The sequence below is a fragment of the Salvelinus fontinalis genome, chromosome 13 (assembly GCF_029448725.1).
Source record: "Salvelinus fontinalis isolate EN_2023a chromosome 13, ASM2944872v1, whole genome shotgun sequence".
Classification (NCBI taxonomy): Eukaryota; Metazoa; Chordata; class Actinopteri; order Salmoniformes; family Salmonidae; genus Salvelinus; species Salvelinus fontinalis.
Genome location: NC_074677.1, coordinates 53,489,110 through 53,510,572, shown reverse-complemented (window position 1 = coordinate 53,510,572; position 21,463 = coordinate 53,489,110). Strand labels below are relative to the sequence as shown.

At 43.3% G+C, this 21,463-nt stretch overlaps 1 protein-coding gene across 1 annotated transcript in view; it reads right to left on the bottom strand.

Annotated features, from left to right (window-relative positions):
- The window catches only part of LOC129869033 (zinc finger and BTB domain-containing protein 20-like), a 46,612-nt gene extending 38,057 nt beyond the window's left edge, over positions 1–8,555 (bottom strand). Inside the window, exons 1-2 of the mRNA XM_055943484.1 lie at positions 7,973–8,555; positions 5,251–5,358 (exon numbers count right to left, since the gene is read on the bottom strand). The gene's annotated coding sequence lies outside the window, so the exon portion shown is untranslated. The remainder of the gene's footprint in view (positions 1–5,250; positions 5,359–7,972) is intronic.
- Positions 8,556–21,463: the final 12,908 nt, after the last annotated feature.

Sequence of the window (21,463 nt, the reverse complement as noted above, 5' to 3'; positions counted from 1 at the left end):
AAGTTCCCTCAGCGCTCACAACCTCTGATAAAAGTCCCTCTACTTCTATTCGAGGGGAAAATTATGAATCAGACACCTTATCAATAGCAACAGCTCATGGTCCTCTTGGAATCATACGTTTTTGTTGATTCAATGGAGGAACGTAGTCAGAGAAATGCTGAGGAATGTCTTGCTCGAGCTGTGTATGCAACTGGTTCACCTCTGATGCTCACAAGCAATGTGTATTGGAAGAGATTTCTGAATGTTCTTCACCCAGCATACACCCCTCCAACCAGACATGCTACTCATTTGCTGGATGCAGAGTTCAACAGAGTTCAAGTGAATGTCAAGCAAATCATAGAGAAAGCAGACTGTATTGCAATCATCTCTGATGGGTGGTTGAATGTTCGTGGGCAAGAATAATTAACTAAATCTCCACCTTTCAACTAGTTTTCTACAAGCTCAGACACAAGGGACAACAGACACACCGGTCTCTACATTGCAGATGAGATGAAGGCAGTCATCAATGACCTTGGACCACAGAAGGTATTTGCACTGGTGACAGACAATGCTGTGAACATGAAGGCTGCTTGGTCTAAAGTGGAGGAGTCCTACCCTCACATCACACCCATTGGTTGTGCTGCTCATGCATTGAATCTGCTCATCAAGGACAACATGGCACTGAAAACAATGGATACACTCTACAAGAGAGCCAAGGAAATGGTTAGGTATGTGAAGAGTCATCTAGCAGCAATCTACCTCACCAAGCAAAGTGAGAAGAATAAGAGCACCACATTGACGCTGCCAACAACACCCATTGGGGTGGTGTTGTCATCATGTGTGACAGTCTCCTGGAGGGGAAGGAGTCTCTCCCAAGAAATGGCCATTTCACAGTCTGCCGATATGGACAGCCCCATCAAGAGGATCCTCCTGGATGATATATTTTGGGAGAGAGTGTTAAGCAGCCTGAAACTCCTGAAACCTATAGCAGTAGCAATTGCAAGGATTGAGGGAGACAATGCCATCCTGTCTAATGTTCAAAGTCTGCTTGTAGATGGTGGCCATCCGGGCAAATTTGAGGCTTTTTGAGCCTGACAACGAGCTATCCTCAACAAGGTTGAAAAGTGACAGTGAGATGAGGCCTCAGAGGCTGATGTTCAAGAGGTGGACATTGAGGAGGTCCAGGGAGAAGACATGGAAGCCTGAGAGGGAGACTGCCAAAGCTATAGTTTCTTGACTATCATTTTACAGATGTATGTTGAAAATGTTTTGGGGAAATGCGATGGATCATTGGGGATCATTCAATATTCCCTTTCTTCTGTTGTTCAGTGAAATCCTCCCACGGGAAGAGTCAACTAATTTAATTAAAGTTCAATTCTTAACAAAAAAAATTTTTTCTTCTATTGTGTCACGTTCCTGACCTGTTTTCTGTTGTTTTGTGTGTGTTTGGTTGGTCAGGGCGTGAGTTGGGGTGGGTATTCTATGTTGTGTGTCTAGTTCGTCTGTTTCTATGTTCAGCCTGATATGGTTCTCAATTAGAGACAGCTGTCAATCGTTGTCCCTGATTGAGAATCATATATAGGTGGCTTGTTTTGTGTTGGGGATTGTGGGTGGTTGTTTCCTGTCTCTGTGTTTTGCACCAGATAGGACTGTCTCGGCTTTCACGTTTGTTATTTTGTTATTTGTTAATGTTCATTGTTTAATTAAACATGTTGAACACTAACTACGCTGCATTTTGGTCCTCTCCTTCATCCCAGGAAGAAAGCTGTTACATATTGGAAGGATTTAACCATTTGCAATTATGTCTACTTATGATAAGGTAAAAGGTTTATATTTCTGTCTCCATATGATATGGTAAACATATCCAATGCAAAAAACATCTACATTTAAATTGTATTCATTTGCATATATTTCCATTAATTCCCGTTAATTCCCACGGAAAGTTTCCACCTCTGAATATTCCCCAAAATGTGCAACCCTAGGTGAGATAATATCAAAGAACCGGGAATACGGTGCATTTTGTTACGTTACAGTCTTCTTTAAAATAATGATTTATTTTTTAAACGCATTAATGTACACACAATTCCACCATAATGACAAAGTGAAAACAGGTTTTTATACATTTTTGCAAATGTATAAAAATAAAAAAAATCCCTGCAGGTAGCCTAGTGGTTAGAGCGTTGGACTAGTAACCGAAAGATTGCAAGATTGAATCCCCGAGCTGACAAGGTAAAAATCTGTTGTGCTGCCCCTGAACAAGGCAGTTAACCCACTGTTCTGTCCCCACAGGAGGCCTTTTGCCTTCTGGTACGCCTTCATTGAAAATAAGAATTTGTTCTTAACTGACTTGCCTAGTTAAATAAAGGTAAAATAAAATAAGTTGAAAAAAATCTACATAAGTATTCAGACCCTTTGCTATAAGACTCGAAATTGAGCTCAGGTGCATCCTGTTTCCATTGATCATCCTTGAGATGTTTATACAACTTGATTGGAGTCCACCTGTGGTAAATTCAATTGATTGGACATGATTTGGAAAGGCACAAACCTATCTATATACTGTAAGGTCCCACAATTGACAGTACATGTCAGAGCAGAAACCAAGCAATGAGGTCAAAGGAATTGTCCGTAGAGCACCGAGACAGGATTGTGTCAAGGCACAGACCTGGGGAAGGGTACCAAAATGGAATAAGTGGAATAAGTTTGGAACCACCAAGCCTCTTCATATAGCTGGCCGCCTGGCCAAACTGAGCAATCGGGGGAAAAGAGCCTTGGTCAAGGAGGTGAACAAGAACCCGATGGTACAGAAAAGTACGAAGTACAGAGAGATCCTTGATGAAAACCTGCTCCAGAGTGCTCAGGACCTTAGACTGGGACGAAGGTTCACCTTCCAACAGGACAACGACCCTAAGCACACAGCCAAGACAACGCAGGAGTGGCGTTCGTGACATGTCTCAGACTGTCCTTGAGTGGCCCAGCCAGAGCCGGACTTGAACCCGATCCAACATCTCTGGAGAGACCTTAAAATAGCTGTGCAGCGATGCTTCCCATCCAACCTGACAGAGCTTGTGAGGATCAGCAGAAAATAATGGGAGAAACTCCCCAAATACAGGTGTGGGCTAGTAGCCTAGCTAGTTAACACAGTGCTGGTCGGAGAAGCTAATTATAAAACAATGTGAACATAGCTAGTGTTCACCAAGTGGGCTAGTAGCCTAGCTAATTAGCACAAAGTTAGCCAAAGGAAGCTAGCGCTATGTTCATCTTGCGACGAACAAAAGCATGGCTCTCGACTGATATGCAGGACGGTCGATCTAGTCACAGCCGGTAGTGGGTTAAACTAAACAAGAGAGCGAACTAGTAATTCTACCATTGCAGGTATAAAACCTAGTCGGTAGGATAGCTAGCCTTGTGGTGCGATAGCCAGGTTAGCTATGCCTTGCAGCTAAGCTAGTCAAGACTCCGTAGCTAGCCGTGTGACACTAGCTAGAACAGGAGATGAAGGAAGAAAAGCGGTGAAGCTAATTCTTACCCAAAGTAGAAAGTATCCTTCCAGGAAAGTCACCCAGGACAAAATATGAGATCTGATAACCCTGTGCTCGTTGGTGCAACCTTGACTCCACACCGGTGAACAGTTAAGCAGGAAAACAGATCAAGTTGTGCTGAAGAAAACTAAGTAGAAGTCTTCTGTGAGGAAGATAGGTGAGAATGATCAGAGGTCAGGCGAGTGGCTCTTTAATATCAGGGGAGGGGCTCCTTCATTCGCCACTCGACCTGTCTGTCTCCGACAGACATGTATGATTGGTTCTTTGATTTACTTAGGAAATTCTGGTGAATCCCATGAATGAGATGTCAAAACGAATAATTAAAAGAGAACCCACCTCTTAGCAGTGATTGTAGTACACTTAGCAATGGAAGGCGCACTGCACTCTACCCCTCCTCAACTTTCCTTCCATGGCCTCAATAGTTCCTTGGCCTACTAGGCATATGTCCTTGGCAGTAGTCGATGAATGGTTTCTAATGCCTAGGTCGCTACAATACGCAAAGTAAGGTTGAAGTATGTTAAACAGCAAATATTAAACTATGAATTTCCAAATAATTACAACTCATATAAACAATGTCCAGTATGAAGGAAGCTAGAGTTGTTTAGCGAACCAATGCTAATTAGCGTTAGCACAATGACTGGACGTCTATGGGTATCTGCTAGCTCTAACTTCCTTAATACTGGACACAGAGCCATACAAATTGTATCAATGAGTTCATCTGACTCCGGGGAAGTAGATAAAGAGCCTCATTGACAAAATCCCGAAGTATCCCTTTCAAAGCTGTAAGAGAAATCTGTCACACAATTTGGGCACGATAGCACTATTAAGCTTAAAACATGTTACATATATGCTCAGACAATTACTACTGAATATCTTATGCTTGCCCCCCCCCCCCCCCGTTCATATTCGAAAAGGCTTTAAAACGGAAATAAGCATAAAGTAGACTAGAAGACATGACATGGTAATGTGAACTCTATATCACATTTTCAGTATATGTTTCAGGGCTAAAAGGAGCTATTAGCAGCAGGACATCTTACAGCGTGCTCCTGAAAAGCCTATAATGGGCTTTCAAAAAATGCACAATATTGTAATCTGTGCCCTAGATACCACACCAATATATGTTTCTGAGTATAGCCTAATGCTAAAATATCCTTACATAATGTGCCGGGGAGCATTAGTTTGCCACTTACTGATTTATTCAGCAAATGAGAACAACACAGCTGTTGCTTAGCTAATTTACAGTTTTCTACGTCTTCAGTTTAAAAGCTTGCTGTGTTGAAGAGAAAGGGAGGCCCCAGCATTCTGTGGAGAGGATGCATTTACAAATGTCTCAATATGTCAATATTTTAGTGACCATTTGCCAGAGAGCTGACAGCTGGGCTTGCTAACACTGTAGAACATACTACAGTATTTGCACAGGGGGCAGCTTTGATTGAACAGCAGGCCTAAGTTGGTTGGAAGCTGAAACTACAAAAACTGAGAGGCTGAAACCATTCTACTATGTGCTTGAGCAAAAGAGGACAGGAAGCAATATTAAAACGGCAAATACAACTTCTTCCTCTGGCTTTGTAATAGTTACAATTCTTTAAAAATGTATATCTAATCAAGATGTGGTACCCATTGCATGATTATGGAATTAGCCACACAAAGCAATCCCTTGAGAGCCGAAGGGTATACCATTACATTTTCATCAAACTTTTGTTCTGTGAGCATAAATAGGCACATGGCTTACCTTTCAATTTAAACTGGACACCTCCAAAAACCTCCCCACCTTGCAATGACATCACAGATCACATTTGATGTCCTGGCAGTGTCTTCGTGAGCCAATCCAGACGTATCGCTATGGACAAAGGACTGAATCAATTATCATGAATCGAAACTTGACATTTTGCATTTAAAATATTTGTTTTGTGATTGCTCATATGAAGAGTTATTGTAAGACATAGTTAACAAACTCCTTCAACTCTGCTAGCCCCTCTGAATTGTAGCCTGAATAACCAGTGAGGTTTTTCTTCACAACCTGAAAATGTGTTGTAATAGTTGTAAGTTCTATGTAACGATGTGCATGTAGTTACACTGTTATTGGGATTACAATAAAAATGTGACAATTATGGACAACTGGGCCTGTTTACTATATGGTGTGGTTGAATTAATGAACTCTAAGAAAATTGAATTGAACTGAAACCGAAGAGTAGTAAAGGCTGTTGGATGCCAAAATCTCTCTAAAGAGTAGGCCTAAATGTCCAACCAACAGGCTTGAATTGCAATACTTCATGTGTGATACTGCACTCATTACAATAATTATAATTTCATCCATCATAGCATAGGCCCACTCTGCATACAGCCTCAATCACTACAATGGTGGATGTGTTAAATAAAAACTCTCCATATCAAACCAGTACACTTAACATAAAACTGCATATCTCAATCTCATCACCAAAAGGGAAATGGATATCAAAAATTGGAGGGAACATACTTGTAGGCTGTAAACTTTATAATGTACATTTCAGTTATGAGTTTTATCTTAGCTCAAGATGTGTACTGATCAGTAAACGTAGGCAAGTATGGATTCTTCAATGCGTGTTTGCTGTCCTACAGTTCAACACTATTTTTCATTATGTCTACAGCCTATGATTCACATGATCATTTAGAATATAAGACGCACAACTCCACACACTCATGTCAGCAGCAGCCAGTGCACGCACATGTGTTTAAAAACGTGTGGCTGGTTATCCATTACAAGTCAGAGTGCCAAGTAAAGTTTCTGTTGTGGAGTTACCGGTATATGCCAGCTATATATAGTAAGCCTATTCTATATAGGGCAGATAGGCCTCAACAGTAGTCTATGACCATTAGAAGACTGTTATAAGGGGGTGAATGGGAAACAAACCACACCGAAACAGTTATATTTAAAAATGTCATTATCTGAAAAGGACATTGTGAACCATCTCTGACTGATTCAATAAAGTTTGTTATTCACCCATAAATCTATTCAACCTGCAACATTTGTAACAATGTTTCATTCTAATAGACTATATAGGCTGTGGCTACTCCTAACCTTGTTGACCAAGTCTGGTGCTGACATCCAACATGCTGTGCAGCGGCAATAGTCTCAACAACTTTGAGAGATGGATAGGACGTTTTGCCCCACTGATCAACTGTCAAATCAACCGTCAATAAAATTGTTAAAACTAATGAAACTGTTTGAAGTTGGAGAAACCAACATCTTGATGAGCCAATTCACTGCTTCAAGCACCCCTGTGCCGTCATTTATCAAACGAACCGGACTGTCTCCCATAGGACTATAGGCCTATGCCTAATGATATCATATTTCTATATTACAATATTTTTTTTAACGGTCTCTCTTCTAATTTCCTATACGGTCATGTACGTTAATATAGATGGAATTGCGCAACAAAGATCGTGACAATAAAAGAGGGCATTCATTTTGTAAAACATGGCACCAAAATCCAGAGCAGATGGACAGTTTTTATTCTATCGGTGAAACTAAATCCGCAGTGTCTTTCATACTTTTCGCCTGGGATATTGACTGAATATGTAGGCTACCTTTCTGTGTCAGGCAGATGTTAATGTATAATTTAATTTGACAAACGTCTGACACCTTGCATCCTAATTTAAATTTAGGTACAGCATGTGCCAAACTAAAATATTTGAGGGCTTTATTGCAATTTTACTTATATTTCGCCCATTGTTCGGTCCAACAAGTGTTGACTTGGTAGGGGGTTGGACACATTTGGACTAGTCCGAGAAAACCGCCAACAGACGGAGATACAACATAGTGGTATTAAATTGTATGCCTGCTCCTTCTCATTCCCAAATTATTGAGCCTTATATTTCTGTTTATTCCGCTTTACGCACCACACCGCATGCACTAAACTCCAGATGTTTCATGTAAATTATCCTTATGTTGTCTAATTTGTGTTATATATGGAGCCCCATTCATAATAACGTGACAGTCCGAAGTAGAACAGTCAACACAATTAATTTCTCTGTCCAGAATAAGAAGGAGTAAAACTAAGGAAATAAGCATTGATGTTGAGAATAATGACAGATGGGCAACCTAGGACGTCATGAAAGTGAGCAGAGCGTCTTTTTTGTCGGGTGTAACGTAAACTGACTATTGTAAATCCATACTATCTGTAATCAATAGACCCCACAATATCATATATCATTCTGCATTTACGTTCTAATTCAATTAGGCTCTGGAATGCTGTAAGGAAAAAAAGTTTACTGATTCTGCGTTAATCTGGTTGGGAAATCCAGAAATGGAGGCAATGGAACTAAGCGTACAATTGTCTGTATGTTTTAAGCTTCACTTACTATTAAGTTTAGTATATATCATATATAGGGAATAACTGTAATATATTCTTATAAATAGCCTAACAGAGACAGTTTTAACACCAGACCATTCCCTCACTTTTCCTATTTCTTACCTGCTGTCCTAAGCTTGTTCTCCAATGGCGACAGCGATTCACAGCTTCCCCGGTTTTTCCCCGGCAAGGCTTCGAATTGTTTAATATTTTCCCTTACTTTATTTCATTTCTCACTTCCATCTTCTTTCATCTCATCAATAAACACACGCTGCAGCCTACCTTCATAAAGGACTTCAACGAGTTCAAGTGTGCCCTCCCATTTTTTAACTATACGTTGAATATTTTGGACAGGCACGCCTTTTCACTTACGATTGGAACAGAGCCTCTCTTGAGCGATGTAGGTTGGAACATAAATCGGTCAGCGTGGTTTAGCCCCAATCATTGAGCCGTACACCCTCTCTACGGAGTGCAGTGGGCCGGTGAAACTGTATCCATGGCATTGTGGCTCCGAAATAGTAAATGTTCCTCAGACAGGGTTGTTTGATCCAATATGAACAACCGAAGGCCGTAGTTTTAATGAAATTCCACTCTCTGTGTCTTGAAATGTTCATCCATGCAAGAATGTACGTCTTCGCAGAATGTTATTTAAGGAAATAATTTTAATTCAGGTCACCGAGGGTTAATTTCGTCTTACACGCTTTTAATTAAAAAAAATATATATATATAATTATATAGGCCTATATTGGAATCATGACGCTTGGTTTATAATGTAAAGAGAATAACTCTAGTTTCAATATTCCATTGATCAAAAGGGCGGTCAGTTGAAGAATTATGTCTATCATGTGTCTGTACTTTGCATTGGACAAAGTCGTTGTCAGTAACTGCTACCGATTGGTTTGCAGCTTCATATTGGATGACGTAGCTGCCTATCATTTTTAGTACCAACAAGCTAGATTGGCTGCCGTGTCTTTGACTTTCTACGCATTTCTATTTTCTCATTTATTTATTTTTTAACGTCCCTAGCTGACCTCAAGCCAAGATTTAAAAAAAAAAAATGCTGACGGTTTAGCTGGCCAATCAGATTGAGTAATGCAATATTAAAATTGTTTTGTTCTCCAATGCGTTCACAGATATGTTCTGACTGGCATGAAATAAAGCAATAGTGGATCGTGCAAGTCCCCACACCCCCCCTCCGGCCTTCATACCCCCTCCCTGTCTAGACAGTGACAGGTGTGTGTGTGTGTGTGTGTGTGTGTGTGTGTGTGTGTGTGTGTGTGTGTGTGTGTGTGTGTGTGTGTGTGCGAGCGCGCTTGTCTGATGTCTAGACTTGAATAATCAGCCTTAATTAAAGCTGAAGTTAATGTTTATTGTATATTCTAAACATCATGGGCTATTCGTTGCCGGCAACACCATGAGATGTCGAACATATCTGCAGAACCCGAAGTAGGCTATCACGTTCTTACTTGGAATTATGCTTATCGGGAGGTTCTGTTTCATGCATAATGCTCTGTTGTAGGATAATTAGGTGTGACTCAAAGCCTAAATAATAAATAATACGCGTGCTTCAGCCTACTATGAAATTAGACTAAGAAAGACAACATGACGATAACCATTGAGCAAAAGTAGTTCATTAACATTAAATACGCGTATTTCCTATGTTGCTTAGTCCAGCAAGACACATCTCATAACTATAACGTACTCAAACAATCGCCATTTCTCATGGTAAACTTTCATCCCGAATTGTAGATTTCCGGATTTTGTGAGACATCTGCTTTTTGTTGATTATGAGCGCCATCTGGCGGATATTTTTTTATGTAATTTTATTGCGGGTTAAGGGGAGGACACCCGCGGCGTGAGAAGGGGTAGCCACAGATAGAACAATGAGCCAGAAATTTAACGAGATGTATACGTGTGAAGCATCGGGTTGGGCTTTTCCGCTCACCAACAAATATGGTGATGAGAGGAAGCTCAGTGGCCGGCAGTGGGAGAAGATGGAGGGAAATGGATTTTGGCCGACATAATGCACATTTTCTCATCGAGTAAACGTTTGATCTCAATATAGTTTTCTATTCCCAAAACTACAATCTTATACGAACACTAGTGGACTAAGTTTTGTAGATTTTACCCTTTGCCAAAGTTTTAAGAAATTGCGTTGTTCAGAAGTGCAATGGTGAATTGGGTTAATGCACACGCGCACTTCACAAAGTAGGCGTTCCCTAACGGAGATACGCAAATCAATGAAATAACTAGCCAATAGGATCTCGCTAGGTCGTGCTTGCCCCCCCCCCCCCCCCCCCCCCTCTATTCTTGCTTGTTCTGCCCACTATGACTCATTTGTTCCCGTTGGAAACGACAGGCTGTGGTGTATCTTGGGTTAGTTATACAAATCTTTGGATGCTGCATCCCAATATGGCAACTGGATTATGGGCGAGTGGGTGTGTCGAAAGGAAATGATTGGGTGTGTGGAAAAGTGTGTGAAGTCAAAAGTGCTCTGCTATAGGTTTGATGGTTTTGATTGATCAGTGTTTTTTTTCTTCAGTTTCTTACCTTGTGTAACAGTATAAACTTTACGGCGTCCCCTCGCCCCGACACGGGCGCGAACCAGGGACCCTCTGCACACATCGACAACAGTCACCCACGAAGCACGGTCGTTACCCATCGCTCCACAAAAGCCACGGCCCTTGCAGAGCAAGGGGCAACCCTACTTAAAGGGTGGTGGTTGTATTTAATGCGTTCTTTGCGTGTGCAGCTGTCACCATGATATTGGCTACTAGGTAGCTACTTCCCAAGGGCCGAACAGTAGTGCTTGTCAAGCAGAGCGAAGGGCACTGGGTCCCAATCTTGTTGCTGTTCATGCCCTCCCAATTGAGTAGTAGACTATATATACACTACCAGTCAAAAGTTTGGACACACCTACTCATTCAAGGGTTTTTATTTATTTTTACATTGTAGAATAATAGTGAGGACATCAAAACTATGAAATAACACATTTTACATTTTAGATTCTTCAAAGTAGCCACCCTTTGCCTTGATGACAGCTGTGCACACTCTTGGCATTCTCTCAACCAGCTTCATGAGGTAGTCACCTGGAATGCATTTCAATTAACAGGTGTGCCTTGTTAAAAAAGAACAGCTCAAATAAGCAAAGAGAAATGACAGTTCATCATTATTTTAAGACATGAAGGTCAGTCACTCCGTAACAACTTTGAAAGTTTCTTCAAGTGTAGTCGCAAAAACCATCAAGCGCTATGATGAAACTGGTTCTCATGAGGACCGCCACAGGAAAGGAAGATCCAGAGTTACCTCTGCTGCAGAGGATAAGTTCATTAGAGTTAACTGCACCTCAGATTGCAGCCCAAATAAATGCTTCACAGAGTTCAAGTAACAGACACATCTCAACATCAACTGTTCAGAGGAGACTGCGTGAATCAGGCCTTCATGGTCTAATTGCTGCAAAGAAACCACTACTAAAGGACACCAATAAGAAGAAGAGACTTGCCTGGGCCAAAGCACACAAACAATGGACATTAGACCGGTGGAAATCTCTCCTATGGTCTGATGAGTCCAAATGTGAGATTTTTGGTTCCAACCGCTGTGTCTTTGTGAGAGTAGGTGAACAGATGATCTCCGCATGTATGGTTCCCACCATGAAGCATGGAGGAGGAGGTGTGATGGTGCTTTGCTGGTGACACTGTCTGTGATTTATTTAGAACTCAAGGCACACTTAACCAGCATGGCTACCACAGCATTCAGCAGCGATACGCCATCTCATCTGGTTTTTGCTTAGTGGGACTATCATATGTTTTTCAACAGGACAATGACCCAAAACCCACCTCTAGGCTGTGTAAGAGGTATTTGACCAAGGAGTGATGGAGGGCTGCATCAGATGACCTGGCCTCCACAATCACCCGACCTCAACCCAATTGAGATGGTTTGGGATGAGTTGGACCGCAGAGTGAAGGAAAAGCAGCCAACAAGTGCTCAGCATATGTGGGAAAGCATTCCTCATGAAGTGGGTTAAAGAATGCCAAGAGTGTGCACAGCTGTCATCAAGGCAAAGGGTGGCTACTTTGAAGAATCAAAAATATTAAATATACTGTATTTTGATTTGTTTAACACCTTTTTGGTAGTTTTGATGTCTTCACTATTATTCTGCAGAAAAACCCTGGAATGTGTAGGTGTGTCCAAACATTTGACTGGTACTGTATGCATCAAGGTGACATCTAGATGGTTATCAATATTAGTTATTTCTTGTGTAGGCTGCTGTCCTACACAATAAAATCATGTGCGAGAAAAATTGCCACGTTAGTTACCGCCGGTGACAGGACCGTGATAGAGAGTAGGAAGCACTTCATGTCGACTTGTGCAGTCCAATCCGCCACGCAAAATAGTCTGGAGTGCCAACAAATTTGCCCAATTAGCTGATTCGCTTTCCATAAACCCACTCCTTTCGATACACCCGCTCACTCTTACTCTGGTCGCCATGTTGGGCTGCAGCTACCCCTACTTGCTCGGTGTCGCGAAGAGTGCAATTCGGGGAGTTCCTGCATGTGGACATTCCTGCATTTGGGAACCCCTCTTTATACTATTATTTGTAACTTTTTAAGTTAGGACAGGCGGGAGGCGGTGGCGCACCAGTACAATAGGTGGGGTTAATGCACAATAGCAAGCTAGCACACGCTCCCCCCTTCTTCCACCTGCTTTGCTAGCGGTAGGATAGGCTAACTAGCAAGCTAGCACATGACACGGTGTCGCAAACAAGCTAGTTAGCTAGCACATGGTGTCACCCCAACCTTCCGCCTACTGTGCTAGTGGGAGGCGGGAGTGACCAGTAGACAGTGTCCTTCACCCCCGCCTGTCGGGCACTGTTTTCCTGTAGTTCTGTTAAAGAAGGTGAGGGCAGGTGTTCGGCAGGTAGGAGCAAAGGTCACGGTCTACCAGTGTCACTCCTGGTAGCTAGCAAGGAGGACTCCGGTAGGAGGCGGAAAAAACTCAGATCATATTTTAATTCCCTTTTGACCCACATTCAAAAGCGTCACAAGCATGAAGATGTCGTGCTCGATTGGGGTGGGTGGGGTGCTCGAGGGGGGTGTTCATGCAAGAAACAATGGGATGCTCGGGGGTGGGGGGATGACCACATGCAGGAACACCCGAATTGTGGGCTGCAGTTGCACACTATTGTCGGTGTCTCAGAGACTATTACTGTTAACCTACATTAGGGGAGGTTAATTTCTTTGGCGTGAGTTAACGTTCAGCTACCACTGTGCCAAAAGATCAGTCAGTGGCATAGAAAAACGACCACTCATGTGTCAATTTCAGGTATTTGGTTTTACTGTGCATAAAGCTATGTGCTGATATACTAATGAGTAGGCTAATGAGAGAAGACACAATTATATACCCATTATTTTTTTCTTCCCAGAACCTGTCACTTTCAAATGCATATCGACCACCAGAGGAAAAATAGGTTATGGACAATTTGCCAGACCATTTTACTCTTTCATTCCCCAGAGGTCATTGTTTGAGCCAATTGCATCACTGTAACTCCTAGACCTATACACTTTTTGGAGTGTCATATGCAGTATTGCAAAATGGAAATTTAATAACTTCTCTGCTCAGATGGCAGGAACAACAAAGTGCTTATAATCGATACTGCTGATCTGTCTTTCCGTTCTGTGTCATCCTACATGAACCCATCTGAGCGGTCTGTAAAATACATGGAAAGCCATAACTTTCTTCAGATCTTTCAGGTGAGAAAAACAAGCACCTGCTGAGGTGAAACAAAAGTTGGTGATCATGAAACATGGGCATGCAGTGTTTGCAGTCTTTTTTTGTGATCTCTCTACAGGAGATGATTAAAAACCTGTTTTTTTGACAGGCCAGAGGAGCCGCTTCAGTTCATGTTAGAACATGTTAGACTCCTATATGTTTTTAGATAAAGGCCTAGAGACCATACAGGTACAATAACTAGGCCTATTGCATGTTTCGCCTAGCTTTTGGGCAACAAGGCCGCAATACTGTCACGGTAATCTGAACCTTCTTGAGTCCTTTCATCACTCTTTTTTTTACCCTGTGTGTATTAACACATACTTTGGAAAGATATGGAAAGAATTCAGACATTTTGTTACGTTATAGCCTTATTCTAAAATGTATTAAATTGCTTTTTTCCCTCATCCATCTACACACAATACCGCATAATGACAAAGCAAAAACTGTTTTTTAGAAAATGTATTAAAAATTTAAAAATTTAATTATTATTATTAAAAACATTTACGTAAGTGTTCAGACCCTTAACTCAGTACTTTGTTGAAGCACCTTTGGCACCGATTACAGCCTTGAGTCTTCTTGGGTATGATGCTACAAGCTTGGCACACCTGTATTTGGGGAGTTTCTCCCATTCTTCTCAGCAGATCTTCTCAAGCTCTGTCATGTTGGATGGGAAGCATCGCTGCAATGCTATTTTCAGGTCTCTCCAGAGATGTTTGATCTGGTTCAAGTCAAGGCTCTGGCTGGGCCACTCAAGGACATTCATAGATTTGTCCCGAAGCCACTACTGCATTGTCTTGGCTGTGTGCTTAGGGTCATTGTCCTGTTAGAAGGTGAACCTTCGCCCCACTGTTAGGTCCTGAGCGCTCTGGAGCAGGTTTTCATCAAGGATCTCTCTGTACTTTGTTCCGTTTATCTTTCCCTCGATCCTGACTAGTCTCCCAGTCCTTGCTGCTGAAAAACATCCCCACAGAATGATGCTGCCAACCCCATGCTTCGCCGTAGGGATGATGCCAGGTTTCCTCCAGACGTGACACTTGGCATTCAGGCCAAAGAGTTCAGTCTTAGTTTCATCAGACCAGAGAATCTTGTTTCTCATGGTCTGAGAGTCCTTTAGGTGCCTTTTGGGAAACTCCAAGTGGGCTGTCATGTTTCTTTAACTGAGGAGTCACTTCCGTCTGGCCACTCTACCATAAAAGCCTGAATGGTGGAGTGCGGAAGAGATGGTTATTGTTCTAGAAGGAACTCTAGAGCACTGTCAGAATGACCATCGGGTTCTTGTTCACCTCCCTGACCAAGGCCCTTTTCCCCCAATTGCTCAGTTTGGCCAGGCAGCCAGCTCTAGGAAGAGTCTTGATGGTTCCAAACTTCTTCCATTTAAGAATGATGGAGCACATGGCCAATGTGAACACATGGCCAATGTGTTCTTCAGGACCTTCAATGCTGTAGACATTTTTTGGTAATCTTCCCCAGATCTGAGCCTGTCTCGGCGCTCTACAGACAATTCCTTCGACCTCATGGCTTGGTTTTTGCTCTGACATGTACTGTCAACTGTGGGAACTTATATAGACAGGTGTGTGCCTTTCTAAAACATGTCCAATTGAATTTACCACAGGTGGACTCCAATCAAGTTGTAGAAACATCTCAAGGATGATCAATGGAAACAGGATGTAACTGAGCTCAATTTCAAGTCTAGCAAAGGGTCTGAATACTTATGTAACTAAGGTATTTCTGGGTTTCTTTTAAATACATTTTCCCAAATTTCTAAAAAACCTGTTTTCACTTTGTCGTTATGGTGTATTGTATGTGGATTGATGAGGAACAAAAATGATTGAATCAATTTTAAAATAAGGCTTTAATGTAGCAAAATGTGGAAAAAGTGAGGGATCTGAATACTTTCTGAATGCACTGTATATGCCTAATATTCAATTTTTCCCCCCAGTTTTTTCCTCCACGTTTTGTTTAAGAAAAGCTATCGGAGGTGGTAGGTGTGGTGAAGTTCTCGGAGTCCAAGGCTTGCACTGACGGTCAGGATAAAGATGAGTCTGTGACAGTAGGAGTGAAGTTTTTGGAAAAAGTGGACCCTTGCCTTTTGTCTGATCCATTTGTCGATTCAGGGTGGGTGAAAACAGAGTTGGGTGCTGTGGAATCGGTGAGGGTAACCAGAAGTGGTCTTGTGATAATTGTTTGTGTTTCTGCTGGACAGAGGGAGAAGGCACTCTGCGTTAAACGAATGGGGGCAAGACATGTGAATTGTTTTGCTCTCAAGAAAAGGGTGCCATTGAAAGGAGTGATTACTGGGGTAGCAGTAAAAGTTGACCAACTGAAGGGTCGATTCCTGGTGTTTGTGATGCTCGTCGTGCGATGCAGACAGGGCGGCGTTAGTGGTGAAACGGAAAGTCATTGTTCTTTTGAGTTTTAATGTTGATTCTTTACCCGACAAAGTGATGTTAGGATATATAAGTTATCCTGTACGAGCCTTTGACCCGAATACATTACGTTGTTACAGGTGTCAAGCTTATGGGCATGTGGCAGCAGTGTGTAGGAGGGAGGCTCCTAGGTGTGAGATGTGTGCAGAAGGGCATGAGACAAAGGATTGTGTACCATTGGGGAAAGTAGTGGTATGTGTTAATTGTAGGGGTGCCCATGGGGCTGGGGATCAGAAATGTCCCGTGTGAGAGAGGCTGGTGTTCTTTTTTTATTATTAGATGTATTTATTTTTATTTCTGTGTGTGTTGTGTTAGATGGTAGGTTTAATAATAACGAAAATGGAACGTTATTTGTTTTTGTGTATTTATGTTATTTGTTTATTTATGAATTTTTTCAAGCAAAGTATAATGGAATTGTACTCCAGTCTAGTAGGTGGCGGTAATGCAACTTTTATTGGATGCCAACCGCCGTTAAACCTCATCGAAGAAGAAAAAGACAGTCGTCAGGCAGTATTGGTTCTGTTTTCATGTCCAGATACTTCTCTTGTTTTGTAACGTTCCATTTTCGTTATTAAACTCACCATCTGCACCTGCTTCCTGACTCCCTGCATCCTCATTATGTTGGGGTTCGTTCCTTGTTCCTTGTCAATCATTGGCTCATTGGTGAAATTAGCATTCAGACAATATCTTTAATTAAATAATTCAAAAACCTTTATTAATGCAATTGCAGACAGATGTTGACAACAGGAACATAGCACGCATGTTTCCGAGTAAGTTCTGCAAAATAGAAAAGGGTCCGAGGTGTTTTATTATGCCTACAGTCATATATCTTAGTGATATCACTGCCTACGTGATTACCTTCTACTCATGAGAACAAGCCCATGCCTACACAGCTATATAAACAAGAGGTTCAGTGTTATCTAAAAGCTCAGCAGTAAATGTCCACTCCCCAAGTTGATTTACATTGGAATGTCTGACTAGTCTCTTATCTCTTACACTCCCCTGCAGAATTCTGTCTCACAGTCACACATTTCTCAGACCGTTTCTTTATATAATATTAAACCTTTATAATGAATATATATAGTTCATCTGTAGTCTAGGACCCTATAAATGTAAGGAGGGAGGGGTCTTATAAAAAATATCTCACACAATACCCCTTAATGACAAAGTGAAAACCTGTTTATTGAAATGTTTATTGAAAATGAAATACAGAAATATCTCATTTAAATAAGTATTCACACCCCTGAGTCAATACATGTTAGAGTCACATTTGGCAGCAATTACAGCAGTGAGTTTTTCTGGGTAAGTCTCTAAGAGCTGGATGGTACAATATTTTCCCATTATTCTTTTGAAAAGTCTTCAAGCTCTATAAAATTGGTTGTTGATCATTGCAAGACAACCATTTTAAGTTTGCCATAGATTTTGAAGCAGATTTAAGTAAAAACTGTAACTCGGCCACTCAGGAACATTCACTGTCTTCTTGGTAACCAACTCCAGTGTAGATTTGGCCTTGTGTTTTAGGTTATTGCCCTGCTGAAAGGTGAATTCATCTCCCAGTGTTTGGTGGAAAGCAGACTGAACCAGATTTTCCTCTAGGATTTTGCCTGCGGTTAGCTCCATTCTTTTTCTTTTTTATACTGAAAAACTCCTCAGTCCTTAACGATTACAAGCATACCCATAACATGACTCAGTAATGTGTTGTATTGAATTTGCCCTAAACATAACACTTTGTATTCAGGACCAAAAGTTTATTTCTTAGCCACATTTTTGCAGTATTACTTTGGGGCCTTGTTGCAAACAGGATGCATATTTTGAAATATTTTCTTTTGACTGTCAATTAGGTTAGTATTGTGGATGTCACGCCCTGGCCTTATTATTCTTCGTTTTCTTTATTATTTTAGTTAGGTCAGGGTGTGACATGGGGAATGTTTATGTTTTGTTGGTTTTGGGTGTTTATTTGGTAAAGGGGTTATGGGGTGTAGTAGATGGTTTTGTGTTGAGTGTATATGTCTAGCGTTGTCTATGTTGGTTAGTTATCTAGGAGAGTCTATGGTTACCTGAATGAGTTCCCAATTAGAGACAGCTGATTTCGGTTGTCTCTGATTGGGAGCCTTATTTAGGGTAGCCATAGGCTCTCATTGGTTGTGGGTAATTGTCTATGTAAGAACGTTAGTAGCCTGTATGTTTGTGCACAACGTTTGTAGCTTCACGGTCATTTTGTTAGTTTGTAAAGTGTTTTTGTGTCGTGTTCATCTTCGTTCGTGTTAAAATAAAAGAAGATGGCATATTTTCCAACTGCTGCATTTTGGTCCGTTAATCCGCCACACGATCGTGACAGAATTACCCACCATAGGACCAAGCGGCATGACCAGCGGCAACAGGAGCAATACAAGGATTTATGGACATGGGAGGAAATTTTAGACCGGGAGGTACCAGGAGAATATAACCGCCCCAAAGCTGAGCTGGAGGCAGCGAAAGCAGAGAGGCGGCGATATGAGGAGCTAGCTCGGAGGCAGGAAAAGGAACCTACAAAGGATCTGGGTTACACTACGTGGGAGGAGATCGACAGGTGGGCGATCAACCCAGGGAGAGTGCCGGAGCCCGCCTGGGATTCTCTGGCGCAGTGCGAGGAGGGATACCGGCGAATGGAGGCAGCACGACGAAGCGGTAGGAAGCCTGTGGGAAAACCCAAAAAATTTCTTTGGGGGGGGCTTAAAGGGAGAGTGGCGAAGTCAGGTAGGAAACCTGCGCCTACTCCCTGTAATTACCGTGGAGAGCGAGAGTACGGGCAGACACCGTGTTACGCAGTAGAGCGCACGGTGTCTCCTGTACGTGTGCATAGCCCGGTGCGGGTTATTCCACCTCCCCGCACTGGCAGGGCTAGATTGAGTATTGAGCCGGATGTCATGAAGCCGGCCCTACATATCTGGCCACCAGTGCGTCTCCTCGGGCCGGTTTACATGGCACCAGCCTTACGCATGGTGTCCCCGGTTCGCCTACATAGCCCGGTGCGGGTTATTCCACCTCCCCGCACTGGTCGGGCAACGGGGAGCATTCAACCAGGTAAGGTTGGTCAGGCTCAATGCTCAAGGGAGCCAATACGCCTGCACGGTCCGGTATTTCCGGCGCCACCTCCCCGCCCCAGTTCAGTGCCACCAGTGCCTACACCACGTAACAGGCTTCCAGTGTGTCTCCAGAGCCCTGTTCCTCCTCCACGCACTCGTCCTATGGTGCGTGTCTCCAGCCCGGTATCACCAATTCCGGCACCACGCACTAAGCCTTTTGTGCGTCTCCAGAGTCCTGTGCATCCTGTTGCTGCTCCCCGCATTAGCCCTGAGATGCGTGTCCCCAGTCCGGTACCACCAGTTCCGGCCCCACGCACTAGGCCTAATGTGCGTCCCCAGGGTCCAGTATGCCCTGTTCCTGCTCCCCGCACTAGCCCTGAGATGCGTGTCCCCAGCCCGGTGCCACCAGTCCCGGCACCACGCACCAGGCCTACAGTGCGCCTCAGCCGGCAGGAGTCTGCCGTCTGCACAGCGATGACTGAACTGCTCGTCTCCCCAGCGCCATCTGAGCCATCCGTCTGCAATGAGCCTGCAAAGCCGCCCGTCTGCCATGAGCCTGCAAAGCCGCCCGTCTGCCATGAGCCCACTGAGCCGTCCGCCAGACAGGAGCCGCTAGAGCCGCCAGCCAGACAGGAGCCGCTAGAGCCGTCCGTCAGACAGGATCTGCCAGAGCCGCCAACCAGACAGGATCTGCCAGAGCCGCCAACCAGACAGGATCTGCCAGAGCCGCCAACCAGACAGGAGCAGCCAGATCAGTCAGCCAGCCATGAGCAGCCAGATCCGTCAGCTAGCCATGAGCAGCCAGATCCGTCAGCTAGCCATGAGCAGCCAGATCCGTCAGCTAGCCATGAGCAGCCAGATCCGTCAGCTAGCCATGAGCAGCCAGATCCGTCAGCTAGCCATGAGCAGCCAGATCCGTCAGCTAGCCATGAGCAGCCAGATCCGTCAGCCAGCCATGGGCCATCCCTCAGTCCGGAGCTGCAGTCCTTCAGTCCGGAGCTGCAGTCCCTCAGTCCGGAGCTGCCATTCTTCAGTCCGGAGCTGCCCCTTATCTTGGTGCTGCCCCTTACCCTGGTGCTGCCCCTTACCCTGGTGCTGCCCCTTACCCTGGTACTGCCCCTGACCCTGGTACTGTCCCTGACCCTAGTACTGCCCCTGACCCTGGTACTGCCTCTTACCCTGGTACTGCCCCTTAGTCCGGAACTGCCCCTGAATGCAATGGGGTTAAGGTGGAGGGGGGTCGTTTGGAGGAAGCCTAGGAGGTGGTTAGGTACTGTGGTGACGTGGGGACTACGACCAGAGCCGGAGCCGCCACCGTGGAGGGGAGCCCACCCAGACCCTCCCTTAGACTGTGTATGGTGCGCCCGGAGTTCGCGCCTCAAGGGGGGGGTTATGTCACGCCCTGGCCTTATTATTCTTCGTTTTCTTTATTATTTTAGTTAGGTCAGGGTGTGACATGGGGAATGTTTATGTTTTGTTGGTTTTGGGTGTTTATTTGGTAAAGGGGTTATGGGGTGTAGTAGATGGTTTTGTGTTGAGTGTATATGTCTAGCGTTGTCTATGTTGGTTAGTTATCTAGGAGAGTCTATGGTTACCTGAATGAGTTCCCAATTAGAGACAGCTGATTTCGGTTGTCTCTGATTGGGAGCCTTATTTAGGGTAGCCATAGGCTCTCATTGGTTGTGGGTAATTGTCTATGTAAGAACGTTAGTAGCCTGTATGTTTGTGCACAACGTTTGTAGCTTCACGGTCGTTTTGTTATTTTGTTAGTTTGTAAAGTGTTTTTGTGTCGTGTTCATCTTCGTTCGTGTTAAAATAAAAGAAGATGGCATATTTTCCAACTGCTGCATTTTGGTCCGTTAATCCGCCACACGATCGTGACAGTGGAGTAACTACAGTGGTGAACCGTCATTCAGGGCAGGTGGGGCAGAACCTTTCTAGCAAAATAAATAAATATATACGCTACCGTTCAAAAGTTTGGGGTCACTTAAAAACGTCCTTGTTTTCCATGAAAACATACATGAAATGAGTTGCAAGATGAAATGGAAATATAGTCAAGACCTTGACAAGATTAATTATTATTCTTTTTTATTGAAATAATAATTGTGTCCTTCAAACTTTGCATTCGTCAATGAATCCTCCATTTGCAGCAATTACAGCCTTGCAGACCTTTGGCATTGTAGTTGTCAATTTGTTGAGGTAATCTGAAGAGATTTCACCCCATGCTTCCTGAAGCACCTCCCACAAATTGGATTGGCTTGATGGGCCCTTCTTACGTACCATATGGTCAAGCTGCTCCCACAACAGCTCAATAGAATTGAGATCTGGTGACTGTGCTGGCCACTCCATTATAG